We start from the raw sequence: 10,689 nt of genomic DNA on the forward strand, positions 1-10,689 counted from the left end.
AATATTTTGAACACCAAAAAGCTGAAGTTATTCATAATACCTGAGACCCTCACATTCTGTTTGGAAAATAAAAAAAAAATCCACTACTTTGTTTGAGAAGTTTTGCCTCGCATGAAGGACAACCATTTGAAGTTGGTATTTGCAAACATTTTCCCCGAGTTTTCCGTGAGTAATATGATGTTTATTAAGAATCGTTCATATTCTTTTTGGTATTTCAGAAAAAATGCTTGGTTTTCAAAAATTACCAAAATGGTATATTCTTTAAAAAATGGCGGAAAAATCGGGAAAAAGCTGCCGGTTTTCTGGTTCCCGGATAAAAGGTTCTGCACTGTACTTTTAGATTAGAGCTAGGTAGGGATAGTTCCCACTCCTTAGATACAGCATGAAATCTACGTGAAAACAGCAAAATGCACTTACCTAAAAAGTGTCGGTACCTGAAGTGGCTTAAAATGTAGAGTTAAAAACAGATCTTTCCTGATTTCTAAATTTCAGTCGCTGATTCGATCGCTTGAATATCTTTCCCACAACATGTTCCTTTTCTACCTTCTTAATTTCGTCTCAGAGACAGTAATTTTTCATCGCTCTTTTGGCGACATTTGTATTGACGAAAAGCTCGAAATTAACATAAACATTCCTGGTCTTTTTACTTCCTTTTACAAAAAAGGAAGTATTGTATTCGCAAAAAAACTTTCACTCAAAAATCAGCCTTAATTTAAATTTTTCTCACCTCCGAATGAATGTTGAGTTTTTTTTTTTTTTTTTCGACCCGACCACACGTGGATATATGCCAAGGAACCTCCAGAAACCCGAAATATTCATTTTGACAACCCCCCACTTAATTACAACGAATTTTCTCGTGACGTCCGTATGTACGTATGTATGTGCGTATTTTTGTATGTATCTCGCATAACTCAAAAACCGTATGTCCTAGAAAGTTGAAATTTGGCACTTAGACTCCTAGTAGGGCCTAGTTGTGCACCTTCCCTTTTGGTTGCATTCGGATGTTCCTAAGGGGATCTTTTGGTACTTTTTGTGGGGAAATCATCGTTAATTTCGATGTAAACTCAAGTGGTGTTATAATTTGTAGGACACTTGGCGATATATCGTCGCCAACTTAGCGAGAAATTTGGCGATATTTTTTAAAATTTGGTTTCAATTTGGAAACTGTTGGTGATATTTAGAGAGTAAACAATTTAATCACATTAAAATTGCCAATAATGGGGAAATGACATTAAATTGGAGTAAAAATTGAAGTCATGCGATACACCACACATCAGCTCGTTTTTTTTTTTTTTTTTTCCCGACTTAAAATGGGTTTCGAGCCGCACGTTTTCCGCAAAATTCCAAATATATGACTCTTTATTTGTCATTGACTATTTACCTTTCAAAACATTATTTTTCATTCATTCATTTATTTTATTAATATTATTCTTTGGATTAAGATTGGTGAAAAAAGCAGTCACTGATTATTTTTGGTTATTGAGAACACTGATCTAAATTTTCAGCTCTAACCATAGACGGCTGGTGCACTAAAAAAGTGGGGGTAAAACGAAATGAGGGGGATAGGAGGGCAGCGCACCAAAAGTTAGCTCTTTGGAGAAAATTAAGTTATATCATTGGATTTTTACAATATTATTGATTAAAAGAAATTCCTAAATAAATTCGGGACACGGCCTCAAATTGGGGACATATGTCCACAGAACACGCCCTCCTTCTCATCCAAAGTTCCATTGCTGCTTTCGTGAAATAACATGAGTAAAATATAAAAAGCACTATCAAGTCGGTTTTACTTTCTTTAAACGTATGAATCGATCATAACTATTATCTTAGTTCTACAATTTTAAACTAAGAAAAGAGAAGGGGCGATTAAGATATCACGGAACTTACGCCAAACACTTTTCTGGGGGGGGGGGGGAGGGAGGTTCCCTGTTTTCAAGCCTTGCCTTATTTTGCATTGGGTAAAACAGTTTTAGCTATGGTGGGCTACTAAAATGTGGGTTCCCTATACCAGGGTTGTCCTATTCCGTAATCAGTCCCTGGGAGCAATACCCCTTTTATTTTGAATGTGAGGGAGCAGTTGCCCCCTTTCCTCCTTGTACGCAGGGGCGGATACAAGGGAAGGGTCATGACGATCATGACCCCCCCCCCTCCTAAACCGTCGACAATAGTATTCGTCCGCATTATGATTAAACACCTTTATAAGTATAAATTATTTTTAAATGAAAAAAAAAAAACGCCTTCAAAAAAAACATCTAGGAACAAAAAAGTAAAAAAAATAACTGGTTACACTTAGATACTATTTACTACTCACACAATATAAATGAAATTTACTTTACAATTCCATTACAAAAATCAACTAAATTAAATACCAAATTATAAAATAAACACTGATTTTAATTACTGTGTACGGTAAACTATTTTAATACCTTACCAATTATCTAGGGTCTAGTGGGGTAAAGTGGGCATAAAATACAGGTTTTTGAACTTTGGTAAATAATAAAAACAGAATTTTTTTTTTAAACTTCAATTTTTTTTTGGTTTTTATTTTACATTATATAAAGAATACGCTGCACTGAATTTTAGGATAAAACAAATTGATGGCATTTTCTTTTTCATGTGTGTTAATGACCTGGGGTGATAGAAAGTGGTCATAGTTAAAACCATTGATATAAAATCATCATAAATAACCGTAATTTTTTTAATGCTCAATATAACTACAGTCAAATCCCCGCTACAACGCGACCCGTCTTACGCGAAATGGCTATAACGCGAGTTTTTAATGAGTAATGAATTTTTTAATGCGGACACAAATTACTCGCCTGCAACATGAAATTTTTCGGAAAAAAAGCGGCGAAGAGTTAGAATGGGCTTCGTTGATACTAAATATTGGTTTTGTGAATGGATTTTCATCTCTTTAGCATCACTGTAAGCGGAAGTTCACCCACTGTATTCGTCTAAACAACGTTTTGCTTTAGTTTATACAAATAACCGCTCCCATTCTTAACTTTTTTTTTTTTTTCATTTTACATATGAACGTTAATGAAATACTTTTTGATAACATTCTGATCGCGCATGCATAAACCGTCTTCATTTTTTAAATTACAAATATATTTACTATATCTATACTGTTAAGTGCTATAATAATGCTGTAGTGTACATACTGTAAGTACCATACTGCTTTATTTTAAGTATCTCTCCCCCATTAATCAATGATTTTGTGCTAAATTACAGAATTTTATGTCAAATAATAATGCTTTTTCTAAAATACAGAGAAAATCGGTTCTTTGTAAAAGATACTGCAATATATAGTTAATAAATGGATTGAAACAATATGAAAGGTGTTTACAAACGTCTGAAACAATTGGGTATGCTTATGAAAAATAACTAAACATACCTTGTTCCACAACGCGAAATTCCGACTTACGCGAGGTGTCTTGGAACGCATCCCTCGCGTAAGTCGGGACTCGACTGTAGTTCTTTCGAAGAATTCGACTTTATTTAAATAGATTTTTCATGGTCAAAATGTGGTGCGTGGAGTCCAAGAACAATTTCACCGGAATACCGAACTGGCAAATTCAACTCCCCCGAGGCAAAATGCCCTCATATATCAGCGGTTCTGCGGGGGGCATGGAAGTTCTTGGAATGAACTGAATTGTTCAACGATCAGAAGTCAAGTTGAATGTCAAGTATGTTGGATGCATAGCAGATGGAGACATGGGCGCCCATATGCAAACTTAAACAGGGGGGGGGGGCTAAGATATTTTAACCATGGTTTAGCAAGATATTTTCCCCATAGAAGCAGATTTCAAGACAGATTATAATCTTTAAAATTTGACATTTTTAATAACTTATTCATTAATGGCTGGAGAAGAATTTTTTTTTACATTTTTGCAAAGAAAAAAGTACTAAAAGCAAGGAAGTTCTCATTTCTAAGAGGGGGGGATCGAGTCCCCCTTACCCCCCTATGTGGGCGCCCTTGGATGGAGACGCTTCAACTTTTCAGGCAATTTTAGCAGCTCAACTCTATGGTCCTGAAGTTGAAATACGTAAAATTGAATGCATGGGTAATATCCGGAAACTAATGAGTACAAGATTGAGAAAACTGAAAAAAAAAAAAAAAAAAGTAAAGTGAAATGCGCGGACAAAAAAAAACTCTAGGTGGAAAAGTTCGTCTTGTTGATAAAAAAAAAATGAAAACTTGGCGAGGAACAATCGAAATGTAATTCGTGAACAAAGAGAATCGTTTGAAGAAATGTGTAAAGTTGTATAGGCAATATACTTCCATACAAATTTGACAGATGATGAACCGTTGCATTCTTCGTGTCCTGAAGGTCGTTAGTCTAAGTGCTAATGCAACAGAGTTGAGACTGGTGGTATCCTTAGAGCACTTAAGCACAAAGGAACACTTTCTCTGCCAGTGATCGAAGTAATCAAGTCTGTTTTTAACAATTTGTCAGAACCATCATTATTCCGGATAAAGATGCAAAACAAAGATGAATCGCTAAATAATTTAATACGGAAATTGTGTCCTAAAACCGTAGGTGCTGACAGAAGAATTGCAGAAATAATGACTAATGAGACAATCATCATTTACAATGGAGGGAACCCAGGGCGACTGACAACACTCTTGATGGAGTCACATCTTAATCAGTAACCGCGGGCAGCAGGAAACGGCTTCTCAGGCCGCATGTGACTCGCAGGCCGGAGGCTGGGTACCATCATTTACCTTCATTTGTCCCCAAAAACTTAATATGAAAGAAGAACTAAATTTAAAAAATAAAAATTAATTTGAATTTTGACATCTTGAATTCAAATTATGTTTTTCGCAACCACGAGTGTGTGTATGTAGACGTGAGTGTTTGTGTGTGGGGGTATGTGTGTTTGTGTGTGGGGGGAAGGGTATGCGTATGTGTGTGTAGGCATATGTGTTTGTGTCTGTGTGCAGGTATGAATGTGTGGGTAGTTGTGTGTATGTGTAGGGGTCTGTATGTATGCGTGTGTGTATGTGTTTGTGTGTAGGTGTATGTAGGTGTATGTGTGTGTATATGTTTGTGTGTGTGTGTAGTTGTGTATGTATGCGCGTGTGTGTAGGACATGGATGCAACCTGGAGACGGCTTTCGCTAGAGGAGCCAGTGGGAAAATAAAATGATAGGACGCAAAAAACAGTCAAATGAAAGCAATAAGCAATCGTGATTGCTCAAAAAATAATGGAGAAGAACAAGCGGCGCGTCAATCACTCAAGAAACCGCAATCAAATCAATGACAGTATGCCCCACTAAAAATACCTCAGTCTAACTATAATCTTATTGCGATATTTTGCAAATGCAAGGACGACTTCTGCTTTCTTTCAATCGAAGCCCGCTTTTCATCTTCACAATCATTGTTGTCAATTAATTTACGACCATGATTTAAAAATATATTACTTTCATGAGATGTGCTAAAATAAATATTACTATGAATAGATAGAAAAGGATATCACCTCGGGAAACGAAAAAATCCCAATATCTTATTTACAAGAATAGTATTAAAAATATAGGTCATTACAAGCCCATTACAAATTTGCCTTTCTAAGCAGCTTTCTACTCTGGCTACGTAAAAATTCTTCTACCGCAATTCTTCAAACTAAGTCTACTAATATATATATATATATATATATATATATATATATATATATATATATATATATATATATATATATATATATATATATACATATTAATTTGAATTTTTTTGGCATCTTGAATTCAAATTATGTGTTTTCTCAATCACGAGTGTGTGTGTGTGTGTGAATGCGCGTGTGTGTTTGTGTAGGCGCATGTGTGTGGATGCATGTGTATGTGTGTATGTATGTGTGTGCGTGTTGTGTATGCAGTGCTGTGTGTGTACGGTACGCGCGCGCGTGTGTAGGCGTTTGTGTGTGTGTATGTAGGCATATGTGTTTGTGTTTGTGTGCAGGCATGAGTGTGTGTATGTGTAGGAGTGTGTGTTTGTGCGCAGGCATGAGTGTGTGTATGTGTGTGTAGGCGTGTGCATGTATGCGTGTAAGTGTAGGATATGGACGCAACCGGGAGACGGTTTTTGCAAGAGGAGCAGCATCGTGAGGCCGGTCGACGCGACGGTGGTGCTGGCGGGAAAATAAAATGATAGGAATTCAAAACAGTCAAATACAAATACAAATACAAAAGTGACGACCAGCAACAGGCTCTGAGCCCAGCTAGACTGGTCCTAGTCCATTTACAATCCCCAGTGAAGATCAATGGCCCTCTTAAAACTGTCTACTCCTTTGCTCATTACCACCTGTTCCGGTAAGCTGTTCCAAGGTTCCACTACCCTGCTAAAATAATAATTTTTCCTAATATCCATGTTAGCCTGAGATTTAAATAGCTTAAAACAATGATCCCTCGTCCTGTTTTCAGTGCTGAACTTCGGCCCCGTCACATCTTTCGTTTTAATAAATTTAAACAACTGAATCATGTCCCCTCGGTCTCTTCTTTGCTCAAGACTGTACATTTTTAGCCTTCTAAGCCTGGAATCATAATCTAAGTGGGAAAGTCCACTTATTAGCCTTGTAGCCCGCCTTTGAACCCTTTCCAATACATTAATGTCTTTCTTAAGATAAGGAGACCAAAACTGAACAGCATACTCCAAATGGGGTCTTACCAAACTTCTATATAAGGGCAGAAGAACTTCTTTAGATTTATACGACAAATATGAACACTATTTGTCGTGAAATGAGAACACTATTGTCTCATTTCAAATGAGAACAATAAGCAATCGTGATTGCTCAAAAAATCTGAGTTAGATTTCTCTGTTGATTCTACCAGGTCAAGGTAAGACGCCTACACTGACCAGTCTCATTGGAGCTTAAGAGGTCAATAACGTCTATCATCCAAATCCAATAAACAGTAAGTTACCAGGTGCAAAAATAAGGAAAAAAAATTCTGAAAAAAACTTATTAAATGACAGGATGTGAGAGTTATTAGACAGCCATTCAATCTTCGTCAACAACTGGAAACGGAGATAAATTCAAACGAGCTGATGTGTGCATCACATGACTTCCTTTCACTCCAATTTAATGTCATTTCCCCATTATTCGCTATTTTAATGTGATTCAATATTTATTCTCTAAATATCACCAACAATGGCCAAATTGAAACCAAAAAAAAAAAACTCCGCCAAATTTGTCGCCAAGTTGGCGACAAAACTTGGCGACCAAAAGACTGGCGATATATCGCCAAGTGTCCGACAAATTATAACGCCACTTGAGTTTACATCGAAATGAACAATGATTTCCCCCCAAAAAGGTGCAAAAGACCCCTTTAGAAACACCCGAAAGCAACCAAAAGGGGAGGTGCACAACTAGACCCCACTACGAGTCTATGTACCAAATTTCAACTTTCTAGGACATACCATTTTTGAGTTATGCGAGATACATACGCACATACATACAGACGTCACGAGAAAAGTCGTTGTAATTACCTCGGTGATGGTCAAAATGGATATTTCGCGTGTCTATACATTCTTAGGCACTTTTCCGCATGGGGTCGAATCGAAAAAAAAACTCAACATTCATTTGGGGGTGAGCAAAATGGAAATTAAGGGCGATTTTTGAGTGAAAATTTTTTCGCGAATACAATACTTCCTTTTTTGTAAAAGGAAGTAAAAATCGGAGTTGGCTGGAAAAGGCTTCGCCATTTGCAAATCAGAAAGTTTCGGTATACTGCTGCGGTAAATGCAACTGCCGCCAAAAGAGCGATAAAAAATTTGAGTCACGGTGGCGAATTTGGAATGGTTAGAAATGAACGCATTATAAACAGATTTGTGATACTGCTTGAAATCAGATTGAAACAATTTGGGAAAATAAATTGTGTTTGAGTTCGATGGCAATGAGATGGTGATGTTGAAATCCTCCAAACACAAGAAAGTATGGAAGTTTTTCTGCGACAGGAACGCAATGCAAAATATTAGTGATAAGTCCGTGATTTCAAATTTTTCAGGAAGTGCGGGAAAAAGTATATGTGCGCAAAGTAAATAATACCAAATAACTGCCAAAAATACGTAGATGTACATGTTAATACATTAATTTTGAAAGCCAGGATAGGGGCAATTACCCCCCTGGCTCCCCTAAATGACATATCTAGATAGGGACAATAAAATTAAGTTCCGCATTTAGGGATAGCAAAGCCCTGGGGACCTTGCCCCCGCGAGACAATTATTTCTTAGGGGTGCAAACTCATTCAGACCATATTTTTTTTTTACATTGAAACTAGATAGGAAAAATTAAAAGAAGATTGATAAGGTCAACAGTTTCAAGATTTGCCTCGACCCTGAAAAATCCCGAAGATCGAGAACTAATTATATTGCTAATAGAAATTGGGAAAGCGCAATTAACACGAGATTATTTCATTAAAGTTAAAACATGTTTTTGGGTTAAAGGTGGAGGGTGACTACATGAAATTAGGGTTACATTTTGCTCAATTTGAACGAAAATAAAGGTGAGACGGCTGTTAATACTGATTGGCAAACAGCACAAATAAAGTTAAAACACAAGTACGTTTTGAAAGTGTGTTGTTAAACTAAGTAACGGAATTTTCCGATAAAAATCACGCGCGCGATGCACGCGATGTTGGAAAAAGTAAATGCACGAATCGCAAACGTAGCTACCGAATGTGTCTATTTCTTGAGATAAAAGTTGTACACAACTTGCTCATTATGTTCAACAGAAGGTCTGATATAGGAGAACATGGATTCGGTCCGAAATTCATGTGATATCTCACACTAGAACCAATTTCTATAGGAGAACATAGATTGGTATTTGCACGTTCTTTGATTTTTGAAGCACGGATAACGTTCTTTGCGAAGAACTTTTGCAGCAATGCTCGCAAATAAAACTTGAGCTTAGTACTTTAGCCGGAGGGGGGGGGGGGGTTGATGCAAGTTGTGCGAATGAATTTTTGAGCAATCACGATTGCTTATTGTTCTCACTTGACCGTTTTTGGCGTCCGTGCCTTTTTCTGCAGCTCCACCGTCCTGAGCACTGTCCCCCGAAATCCACTTTTGCTGGGCGGTGGCGTCCATGTCCCACACACACGAACGCCTACACACACACACACGAACGCCTACACACACACACGAACGCCTACACACACAAACACGAACGCCTACACACACAAACACGAACGCCTACACACACAAACACGAACGCCTACACACACACATGAATGCCTACACACACACACGAACGCCTACACACACACACACGAACGTCTACACACACACACGAACGCCTACACACACACGAACGCCTACACACACACACACGAACGCCTACACACACACACACGAACGCCTACACCCACACACACACGAACGCCTACACGCACACGCACGTACACAACACTCACTCACACACATGCATACATACACTTACGCACCCACACACATGCGCTTACACAAACACACACGCTCGTGATTGCGAAAAACATAATTTGAATTCAAGATGCCAAAAATTCAAATTAATTTTTTTAGGGTTGTGGTGTGTTTGAAGGTTTTCTTTTTCTCAGTTGTCCTGACAAGGGGGGGGGGGGGTACTTTGTAGCATTTGAATGGGAATAGGTCTCCCTGTTTTTGCTACCGTTCAAAATGCTTTTACGAATTTTTTTGTAAAGATAATTAAAAGATTGTATATGTCACTTTAAAAATATCTGCAGTTCTTCGGTAGAAATCCGCAAATTATCTTATAAAAACTAACATTCTTTAACCAACCTCCACCCCGCCCGGTCCCTTAGCCACCCTGGCAGACCGGGCGATACATACTTGCCTATATTTGTACTTTGTCATCATGCAAAATTTTTAGTACCTTCAGATCGCTTTTTTTTTTTGTAGGGCTCTCAGGCTAATAGTTTGAATAACCTCAATACAACTTTTTCATGAAGTAACAGTACGTTGAGAAACAAGAAGAAAAAAGAAAATAAATAATTGAAAAAAAAATTATCTTTGCTTGGTATTGAAGCAAAAAATAATACGAATAATTCTTATACTGCAGCAAAAAATCCAGGGGGGCCCAACCTCTCAAGTTCCCACCCTAAGTATCCCAAAGAGCCCCCCAAAATGCATGATCCCAAAAAAAGAGAAAAATACCCTTTAAAACACCCCCTTCTGAAAACTTCAATGGCGCAGTCACCCCCCCTCCCCCTCCCCAGGTGGGCTCTCCTAAAAAATATGTTATGCCTTGAAGAGAAATCAGCAACATTTAGGTCGCAGTAGAAAACTCTTTAAGGGGGTCCGGGACACATTTTGAAATTTTTTTTATTATGTACTTTAGAGTTTTGAAATTTTTTGAACTGATTCATCATTTATTTAATAAACAAAATCATAACATAAATATGAAAAAAAAATATTTTTTTCTTTAAATTTAATTAGTTTTTTTCAAAAAAGTGGGGTTGCTTTAAATTGCTATAACTCAAAATATTGTTGGTCAATTTTCAATTTTTTTTCAAAAAAGTATGCACATATATCTAAGCTTTAATTTTTATTCGGCGATTTTAAAAATATTGATTCAATAAAAAATAAAAAATATTTGAAGAAAAATTTCGAAAAATTCGAAGATACTTTTTTTTAAAAAAATCATAATTTTTGAAGTAAACGTTTTTTTCAAATTCGCCGAATAAAAGTTAAAGTAAATTGCT

Source organism: Uloborus diversus, unplaced genomic scaffold (genome assembly GCF_026930045.1).
Source record: "Uloborus diversus isolate 005 unplaced genomic scaffold, Udiv.v.3.1 scaffold_184, whole genome shotgun sequence".
Taxonomy (NCBI): domain Eukaryota; kingdom Metazoa; phylum Arthropoda; class Arachnida; order Araneae; family Uloboridae; genus Uloborus; species Uloborus diversus.